This window comes from Micropterus dolomieu, linkage group LG14, assembly GCF_021292245.1.
Source record: "Micropterus dolomieu isolate WLL.071019.BEF.003 ecotype Adirondacks linkage group LG14, ASM2129224v1, whole genome shotgun sequence".
Classification (NCBI taxonomy): Eukaryota; Metazoa; Chordata; class Actinopteri; order Centrarchiformes; family Centrarchidae; genus Micropterus; species Micropterus dolomieu.
Window position 1 is genome coordinate 3,944,866 of NC_060163.1, and position 10,166 is coordinate 3,955,031.

Genomic DNA, 10,166 nt, shown 5'->3' on the forward strand with positions numbered 1-10,166 from the left:
ATGTTAACTCTTTTTTTGGATGATCTGAGGTGATCATTTTTCCACAGATGTGCTAGTTTAAGTTTCTTCTTGGGAATGTGATTGTGTTCTTGTGTAATGAAAGTTGCCTCGTTGTTGTTCTCCAGGTGGGAGGGACGATGTACAACACGGGTCGCCATGTCTCTCTGCGATTGGACAAGGAGCATCTGGTTAATATCTCTGGAGGGCCAATGACGTACAGCCATCGCCTGGAGGAGATCCGGCTACATTTCGGCAGCGAGGACGGCCAGGGCTCTGAACACCTTCTGAACGGACAGGCCTTCTCTGGAGAGGTGTGTACACTCTGTGTGAATTACAGTACAACTGGCCAAGAGCAATGCAAGTAAACACACTCTTGTCATCATATAGAAATAAATAAGTCAAGTGCACATGTGCATGGAGAAGAAAGACAGCGGTTTTCACCTAATTTCAGCAGGAGCAGTAACTCTGCCATGATGAGCCTGTCAGAGCAGATAGTTCAATAACATCTTAGTGGAAACTAAGTACTTTGAGTAGTAGTGTTTATATTGTCACAGACATACAAAAAGGACTATTGCTTAAAACTCTTAGGGCCGGATTTACTAACATCCCAAATAAAGAGTACTAAACTGCGTGTGCATTCTAAAATATTGCACGTGCAATTGTAGTACCTGTAATGGGTGATTAACTCAAAATGATTGTCCCTGTACACCCCAACGCCCCATTCCCTCTCCGATACCTACAATAGGTTGTGTCTTCAATTGGATTCCAGTATCTGTTATGTCAATATCTTTCCTGCCAATGTACATTCACCGCCAACATTCATTGCCAAAGCAGGAAGTAGTGTTATATAGAAAGGTGACGCACATCCAACTGCGAGAGACTGCAGGTCATTATCTATGCATCTCTCATCACAGATCATAAACGCAACCATAAACATAATCCTTCCCTTACCTTAACCAAATGTACCTTAACCAACTATAACCAGCCTCTTACCCTAACCTTAACCATACCATGGTTGCCATGCACAGCTATGATAGAAGAAAATCATTTTAAAATTGTTGTCATTGAACGTAATCTGGGTTTTGACAGAATCGTACTAATTGTAATGTCCTGGTTCTTGTCTGGCAATAGGCTTTCCACAAACAACTCAAACAAACAAAAAATTGTAAATGGAGTTGTATTCGTTACTGGGGTAGAGGTAGATGAAAAATCACACACATTTTTCATAGAATCACGACCAGCACTTTATGTTCGGTTGAGTTTTTATGCTTTTACACACCTAAATGAGTCCAAATTTCCTCCAATCTGTCGAGAACCACATGACATCCAAAATGATTTTTCACTTGACGGCTGTAAATTTGCATCAGCGCTTTCAGTAGGAACAAACTTGTCTTGGAGATGACAGTTAAGGATTCGACTCCCTCACACACACAAACACACACACACATGCTCTGGCCCTGCACACACTTGCACATACACATGCACTGCCATTTTAATATTTTGACGAGTGAAACAATTAGCTTCCCTGGTTTGATTGTTCAACAAAATCATGAGTCACTCACGCTGCTGCATTCCACCGCCGCCATCATATGAATAACCAATTTGTGTGGCAACAAAATAATTGCAGTCTTGACAGGCAAATTTATTATAATTAATGATAATAATTTATCCTCCCTCAGAGTCTGAGAGCTGATATTCAAATCATAATAAAACAAGTGTTTACTGTGTCCTTCAGGGTGAAGAGAGCTGTAACCCAAGCCTGAAAGGACACTCCCCCCCTCACACACACACACACACACACACACATACACATACACACACTACTGTATATTGTGGCTCTCTCTAGGGCTTCGTGTTCTTCAGTCACTGATTTGCACTTTGTGAGTTAACACTAAGTTGGAGGAGTTCTTCGGAGACAAGCGGAGGGGCTCTGAAGAGATTTGCTGCCGATATCTGAAATGTGATGTCACATTGTTGCCAAGTTGCACACTGCATCCCTAAGGCAGGCCACAGGGTAAGGGGGAGGGTGAGTCTGTGCTTGCAGCAAGTCCTATCGACTGGGGATTGGGGGAGGGACCTGCCATTAAAATACTTGCCATGTGTATGCTTTCAGTTATAGAATGTAACCTCCCTAAAGGTTGCTTAAATCCCAAATGTCCAGAAATATCTGAGAGGACATCAGTGTTCAATGGCAGCTACACTGGACATTCTGTGGAAAATCTTTTGCCCTGGGTCTTGCCTCTCAGGCCAATTACAGGTTGCCTTGGCTGTCTGATCTCATTGTGGATTGTCTTTAGTCAGGGCTAAAAATAAATAAATAAATAGATACCTTTCTCGGTTTTGGGGAGAAAAATCATGAAATGAACATTTGGGTTTACAGGTGATGGCGTGAAAAACATGTTAGTGAACCTCAGTCACAGCTAAGACAGCAGAAGACGGTGTTCTGTGGAAGTAAATGGCTACCAAGGTTCCAAATTGAAAATTTCATTTCCATTTGAAAATAAAATGTTTCATAATTGTAGGATTCCCCTAAGCCTCTTTCTTTAATCTGTAAAAATGTATTTTAGAACACATTTATTTATTAAGTTATTAAATTAATGAAACACAATGTTAAGCAGACAATCAGTGGAAGCAATGTAACACAACAAAAAAAGTAAATTCAAAATTTTTATTCTTCCATAGAAAATACATGACTTTGGGTGACGAAAACTATTCTATAGTGTTAAAGTCTTTTTCATGGAAATATTCCTGGTGAGGGGTTGAGCAAAGAATTGAGTTACAACCAACTGTTGTCTCTGAAGAATTTATTTAACAAAAGAGAGTAAACAGAGATGTACTGATACACATATACAGCTGGTCCAGAGACCTGCCGCCTACGCCAGCTTCGGGCGTCTGGCCCCGAGCAAAGGGATGAATCATCATCATTTATACAGAGGAAAGGCTAAGGCACAAAAAACACAGTACATATATCTATAAGCTGAAAGGAGAATAGTAATAACGATAGTAATAATAATAAAAGATCATACATAAAAGATTAAATGTAAGAGGACACAATTTTCTGCCATAGTCTTACATTTTTTTTTGTGGTCCTCTAATATGTAATTTTCAGGGATAGGGTTAGTGCAGTAATAACACAGACAGTAACACAAAGTATTTGGTTAGGCTTGTGGTAGGCACAATGATCAATTTACTTTGTAATTTTGTTGATGTTTTTTTTCTTTCTTCATTATCACCTTCCCAACTCATCAAAACAAATCTCCATACTTGACAGAGAGCATGTGGTCCAAACTCTGTATCTGTTTCCAATCACACTGTATATAAGGAGTTAACAACAGGTGGGTTTTTTTCAGTAGAATAACTGGCAGCTCTGCTCAAATAGACAGATAGCTGCAGCTATAGAGCTGCCAAACCGCAGAGAAAACAAGGCCAGAAAAGGTTGCTAACAGATGGGTTTTTTTTAACATCCCTTTGCCTTTTGCCATGTTCTCCTTACTCAAACAACAGTTTTGTGAGTGAAATGGCAGCTAGAAAACATCCTGCTCATCCTCCACCACCTCCCCGGATAGCCCACCCCAGCCTTTCTCTGAGCCAAAGCCGTGACTTCAAGGTCCAACAAGATGTTTCATAATCGAAGTTGCAGAAAATTCTCTCTCACTCTCTCGCTCTCTCCGGCTCCCTCTCGCCCTCATCTGCAGATGAGTGGTGGCTGTGCTTGTCCTTGAAACGTGAACAAAGAGAGAAATATTAAAACTTTTTAAAGCAAAGCATCCCTCTGAAATGGCAGCCTGTGGGAGGATGGGGGTTGGGTTGGGTAATGGTGGCATGTGTGTATATCCGTGCGTGTGTGTGGGTGTTTTAACACTCAGAAGCTGTCGTCTTTAAATCACCCCTTTATATCTAATGGCTCATCGTGCCTTTTTCTCTGCCTTCCATTTTGACTAACAATTTGTACTTCAATTCAGTGCAATGCACAGGAAAACCCATGAATGCACAAGACTGTGTAGGTCACAGAACAGAACCTCAGGTCTAAGTTTAACCAGGAAGACTCATCAGTCTGGGTAATATTTATGTATATGTCCCAAGCCTATCCTAAGATTTGTTATCAAGACCATTCTGGACTAATATATTCGTATCAGCTATAACAGACGGTCAGAAGCCTTTCTTAAGTGTACTGAAGACTGTTTTGTCCACCGCAGCTTGCTAGTGTTGCAGCATGCTCCTCTTAATGACACCTGGGCTCCACGGCACAAGAATTTTGCTCCACATACAAGTGGAAATTAGAGTGTGTAAAAGTGAAACACGATTTGGTCGCACCAGTGATTGACTTGTACCCAGTTTGGCAAAATACACAGATTCGCTAAGCTCCAACAGTATCAAATCTGTTATCTCTTCTTTCTCATTAGCAAAGAGCAGTGAAAACATCCAGGGGGTTGCTTTTTATTTTTGGCTAGTTCTGACCGTCACTGTCATTGGTTAAATGACAAATGTTGCCAGCCACTACCTGTCGCTTATTAACTTCTACTCTGTGAGTAACTTGGCCAAAATAAACCTTGGCTATTATCTTGTTTGTTTGCTTTCTGTAGTTGGTGTCTGTATTCTGCCAAAGATCATTTGTAATTTTGGCATTCATGTTATATCAATAATTTAAGTTTAGATACTTCATAGTTTTGAATCAGAACCTGCACTTGGATAAAGTATCTCTTAAAAAATAAGATGTGCCAAGACAGGCTACAGCTGTTATTCCATGTGTCAGATACATATTTAATCAACATTTAGTGGTTAGGTAAGTATGGGATGGGAATCTGTATCAGGACATCCCTAGTAATAATTTTACTGTTCACCTTGGCTTTCTCTCCTAAATAAGTTTGGCTAACCTGGGGCTTTGTGTACAACCTGTCTGATCATCAGACTGCTCGTTCTCTTGCCTGACTTATTTTTGTGATGTCACCACATTACGAGCTGTCACCAGCTATAAACTTGGTGATTACAATATTATTATCAGTGATAGGAATCGTGGTCACAACTGTGAAAAAAAGACTCAAGTTGTATAAAATTAGTATCCTGTGAACGGACACAGCAGTACACACGTTTAATGTAACAAAAAGAACCACTGCGGTACAGTCAGTGAAGGTAATATTGCCAGAATTAAAGGAGGAGGATGTCGGAGTTTTTCACTAGCATGCATTTGTGAATTGTAGAACAACAAGACAACATTGCCACGTGATATTAATGTTCAGTGTGTATCTGCTACCCTGGAGATGAGCTCTAATCTGAAAATGAAACACCTTGGTCTTTAAATAAGAAGTGCTAAAATATTCCAGGTATTTTTCCTTCCTCCGGGTTGGCGTGTTTTTATACACAAAAGTCTTCATACAGTCAGATTTGAGCTATACAGAAGCTGATAAACTTGTGGCCCTGAAATGTGGCCCATATCAGACTGCAGTGTGAACTGTTCGCCGCCTGAAAGTGACCCACATGCGCAGAAGAATAACAGGTCACACACAGCACGCTGTTGCAGGCTACAGAAGTAAACAAAGAGCAACAGAGGTTAGCTCACGGGAGACTCCTGTTTTTTATTCTCCTCTCACGGGTCACATTTCTCCCGAATTATGACAGGTGTTAAGAACTTTCTGTTCTTTTCATTACGGTTTCTGGCGCTGTACAACACAGCTATCCCGCAACTCACTCCCTCCTTCTCTCTATATATAGCATGCACATAACTCAGAAGAGAGCTTGCGGCCGGTGGATTTCAGGTGTAGGAAAGGGAATTTGTGAGCAGCTGAAAGCTTTATCGTTCGCCGCAGCTCCGTCTACAGCAGAACTATGACAACAGCTGCTCCAGAGTGACGTCAAAGTCACATCAATTCCAACCTGTGTCCAGACTCAGGTCGCATTTAAAAAGATCTGTATCACATATGGAAGTGGCCCAAATCCGAACTGGAAAAGATCAGATTCCATGTGACTTGTCCTGTTCAAATTGTCATAAAAAGATCAGATCTGAGTCACATATGAGCAAAAAATTGGGTCACTTTGTCCTGCAGTCTGAACATAGCCAAACAATCTAATTAAATACAACTAGATTCAGTTTAGTGTTTGCCTTCTAGTTTGAATTTTCTTTTTGCTTCAATACCCATCCCTAGATGGAAAATGCTCTTGAAAAGCAAACAACATTGAGCAGTTGTTGCCTCCATGACTTTAAAACCCATTATTTAGATCATCTGATTAAACTACATGATGATGGACAAAAAATGTTATATGTTTTCAAAATTCAAAGAATATTACTGTTAGAAGATTAGATTCACATTAGACCTAATAAAAAACAGAGTTAGCCCCTACAAAGTGAAGAAGACACCGCTCATTGCTAAAGAGAGGATCCAGCTATATTTAATACAAATCTGTTTGAGAAGGCTTCGCCATAGGCAGCTGATCCAAACACTTTAAACACCCATCAATCACAGATACACACGCCAAATGTCCTCTTTCAAACACAGACACACATATGGAAAATTACACTGAGCTGATGTCTCTGCGGCAGATTATCGGTCCCAGAGCTTTTGATGGGGAAGCTTGTTCTGTTTTATTTTCTCTTTCCCTAATTATCATTAATCACTATTAAATGGCACATTTCGCCCACATCTGCACCGCGGCATCTTAATTGTGCTGCATCTTGGGTTAAAATACGCCAAAATATCACTGTATGGATGGAAAACATGCAGAATTAATGTGAAGAAAGAAAGGATTCTGTTCAATTACAAATGTAGCATGATGAGTATTGATACAGATGAAACACAGTTGATACAGATGAAACACAGTTAACACACCAGGTAGCATGGTATGTAGATACGTGTGCATGATGAGAGTGTGATTTGTGTATTTGGTAGCAGGCCTTGTCCGTTTGTTAGTTTTATGGATCTATGCTCCAGTTAATCTAAAGAGGGTGGACGGATGGATAGAAGTTGAGATGGAGAGTGTAATTTTCAGCCCAGTGCTTTTAAACCCCCTCTCACCGTTAGCGCTGAACACCTCTCTTCCGCTATCGACTTGCTGTCTTCATATTTCCCTACCCCTGGGGCCAGGCCAGCCATCATGCCATAAAGAGGCTGTCATGACCCCCAAACACTCACACAAATACACACACACACACAACAGAGAGCACTGGCCAGCCAAGTAGAAGTGACCCTTTACACCCAAGTCAGTGTTGTTTCAAACCCTGTCCGCTCAGTGTGGCTTCTCATGCAGGTTTTATTGCAGGTTTAACAAACTGAAACTCCTGCGCATTCAAAAAAACGCTGCAAAAGTGCCCTCTAGGTTTGCCCAATGTGCAAGACGATGTGATAAAGTGCCCTCTAGCATGCTCTTCCAGTGGAGAAAACATAATAAAGTGTCCTCCAAGGGGCCCTTTCAGTGGAGAAAATGTAACCAAGTGCGCTTGGGGGCCTTTTCAGTGGAAAAGAGTGATTTTGTGTCCTCTAGGGGGCCCTTTCAGTGGAAAATGTGATGTTATGCCCTCTAGGGCAGTGGTTCTCAAAGTGGGGTCCTGGGACCCCTGGTGGTGCTTGAGAGGGTTCAAGTAAAAAGGGGGAAAAATTCCATTCATTAGTAACACAATGACAAAATGTATGACTATTTTGGTTATGAGTTTCATATATGTTCTGTAATAAAACATCTAAAAACTCAATTTCCTATCAGATGGTCGATCCTGGGAAAAAATCTTATCAAATTGGGGTCCGTGGTCTAATTTGTGTCAGTTAAGGGGTCCTTGAAGTGAAAAAGTTTGAGAACCACTGCTCTAGGGGGCCCTTCCAGTGGAGAAGAAAATGTGATGAGGTGTCCTGCACGGTGACCTTCCAGTGGAAAAAACATGATCCAGAGCACTATGGTTACGAGGTAGAGCAGCTCACCCACTAATTGGAAGTTTGCATGTTGAAGCAAGATACTGAACCCCAAATTGCTCCCGATGGCTGTGCCATAGATGTGTGAGTGTGTGGGAATGATTAGTTTATTTCTGATGAGCAATTGGCACCTTGCAAGGTAGCCTCTGCTATCAGTGTATGAATATGTGGCAATGGGGTGAACGTGACATGTAGTGTAAAGTACTTTGAGTGGTCAGAAGTAGAGCCTGACCGATATGGGATTTTTAAGTCCGATACCAATTTCGATATTTGAGGATTTTAAAATCCAATAGCAGATACAGTGACACAGAGAAAACTGTCTACAAGGAGGACCTGCAACTTTGAAATTTCACTCTAAGAAGGTAGCGTTAGAGAACTTCGTTAGGCAAGAAGCTGTGTTAGATTCTTGTTCAGCTCACATTTATTTATGTGTCCCTTCTGGTTTAATCATTTCTGACACACCGACTGTAACTACAGACAAGCAGCTCGCAGATATATTTAGAATACATTAAACAAGATAGTTTAACTGTTCATTAACACTGTTAGCGCTCCTCCACTGATAATGCTTTGTGGCTAACTTGGCAACGGGCAGCATTAGCTGCTGTTAGTGATGTTAACGAATATTTAGAAGTAATGGACTAGGGAGAAATGAGAGGGCCGTTCACTAGACGTGCTGCACTGTTTCAGACATAAATACAATCACTTCTGTCAGTGTTACGTTAGCCTCCACCACTCACCTACTGTAACATTTAACATCCTGCTGTGACCCGGGAGAGTGCAGTGAAAAACTCAGGTAGTAGTATGGTATGAATGTTTTCAGGAGAGGAAAAGTGATATAATTGACAAGACAAATGAACAACTCACCGCGAATAATAGTGTGAGAGCTACCAGGAGCTAACATTACTCACCGTAGCTCTGGTAGGTCAACTACCGGTCAACTGATGTTTTGTTCTGTGGTGCTGCAGTGTTTTGAACACAGGAGCTGCAGCATGCCCTCTGGTGGGCAAATTATGCAACACTCATGACCAGAGGGAAGGATCTGTTTCTTTTTTTAATAGTCATATATTGGCTGTTGTAAACGCCGATTATATTTGCAGAATCGGTCAGGCTCTAGTCAGAAGACTAATAGGGACTATACTATTACCATTTACTAATGGTAGTGAAAATGCAGCTTGTTTGTTTTATATTTTTTGTTGGGGGGCAGTCTAGGCCTATAGTAGCATAACTAAGGGATGGTTTAGGACTCACCTGAGCCAGCCCTAACTATAAGCTTTATCAAAGAGGAAAGTCTAAAGCCTACTCTTAGCTGTGGAGATGTCTGCCTCCCGAACCCAAACTTCCACAGGTCAGGAACTTGGCAGCTGAAGGTTCTGGCTCCCATTCTACTTTTGCAGACTCTGGGAACCACAAGTAACCATGCATTCTGGGAGCGCAGTGTTCTAGTGGTGTGATAAAGAACTATGAGCTCTTTAAGATATGATTGGCTTTGTTGGTGAGGAGGAGGACTTTAAATTCTCTTCTGGATTTAACAGGGAGTCAGTGCAGAGAAGCTATCCTATCATCTATACATCTGTCATCCTCTGCAACATTTTGAAACAGGACGTGTTTGATTTTTGCAGTGTTACGTAGGTGAGAAAAGGTGGTTGATGGGGCAGTGGATAAGACACATGCCTAGCAAGACACTTAACTCGATGCTCCTGAGGCATGGGAGTTAAAGGACATATCCTGATCAAAGATAACTCAGTGGTGCTGGAGGCCATGGCAGTGCCATCCAAGGAAACTATATCTTTAGACACTGTGTTTGGAGCTAAGTACAATGACTTCAGTTTTTTTAACATCAGAAAATTGCACATCCTTAAGGCATGCTTATATTTAGCTAAGTGATTGGTTTCATCTGGCTTGATCGATAGATAAATTGGGTCTCATCACAATGAAAGTTTATGGAGTGTTTCCTAATAACATTGTCTAAAAGAAGCACATACTGTATAAGTTGAATAGTGTTGGTCCAAGCGCTGAACCTTGTGTAGCTCCATGACTAACTTTGGCATGCATGGAGGATTCATTGTTAACATGTACAAACTGAGATAGATCTGATAAATAGACAGCAATGAGCAATAATAAAAAGTACAGCTTAGGCTACATTTACATTTATTCATTTAGCTTTTATCCAAAGTGACTTAAAATTGCTATATACTGTATGTCAGAGGTCACACGCCTCTAGAGCAACTAGGGATTAAGTGTCTTGCTCAGGGACACATATGTGGATGTCTCACA

General features: G+C 41.1%; 1 protein-coding gene across 1 annotated transcript in view; it reads left to right on the top strand.

Moving 5' to 3' along the window:
- Positions 1-10,166, top strand: part of ca10a (carbonic anhydrase Xa) — a 275,302-nt gene that overhangs the window by 243,025 nt on the left and 22,111 nt on the right. The gene's annotated exons all lie outside the window — the stretch shown is intronic.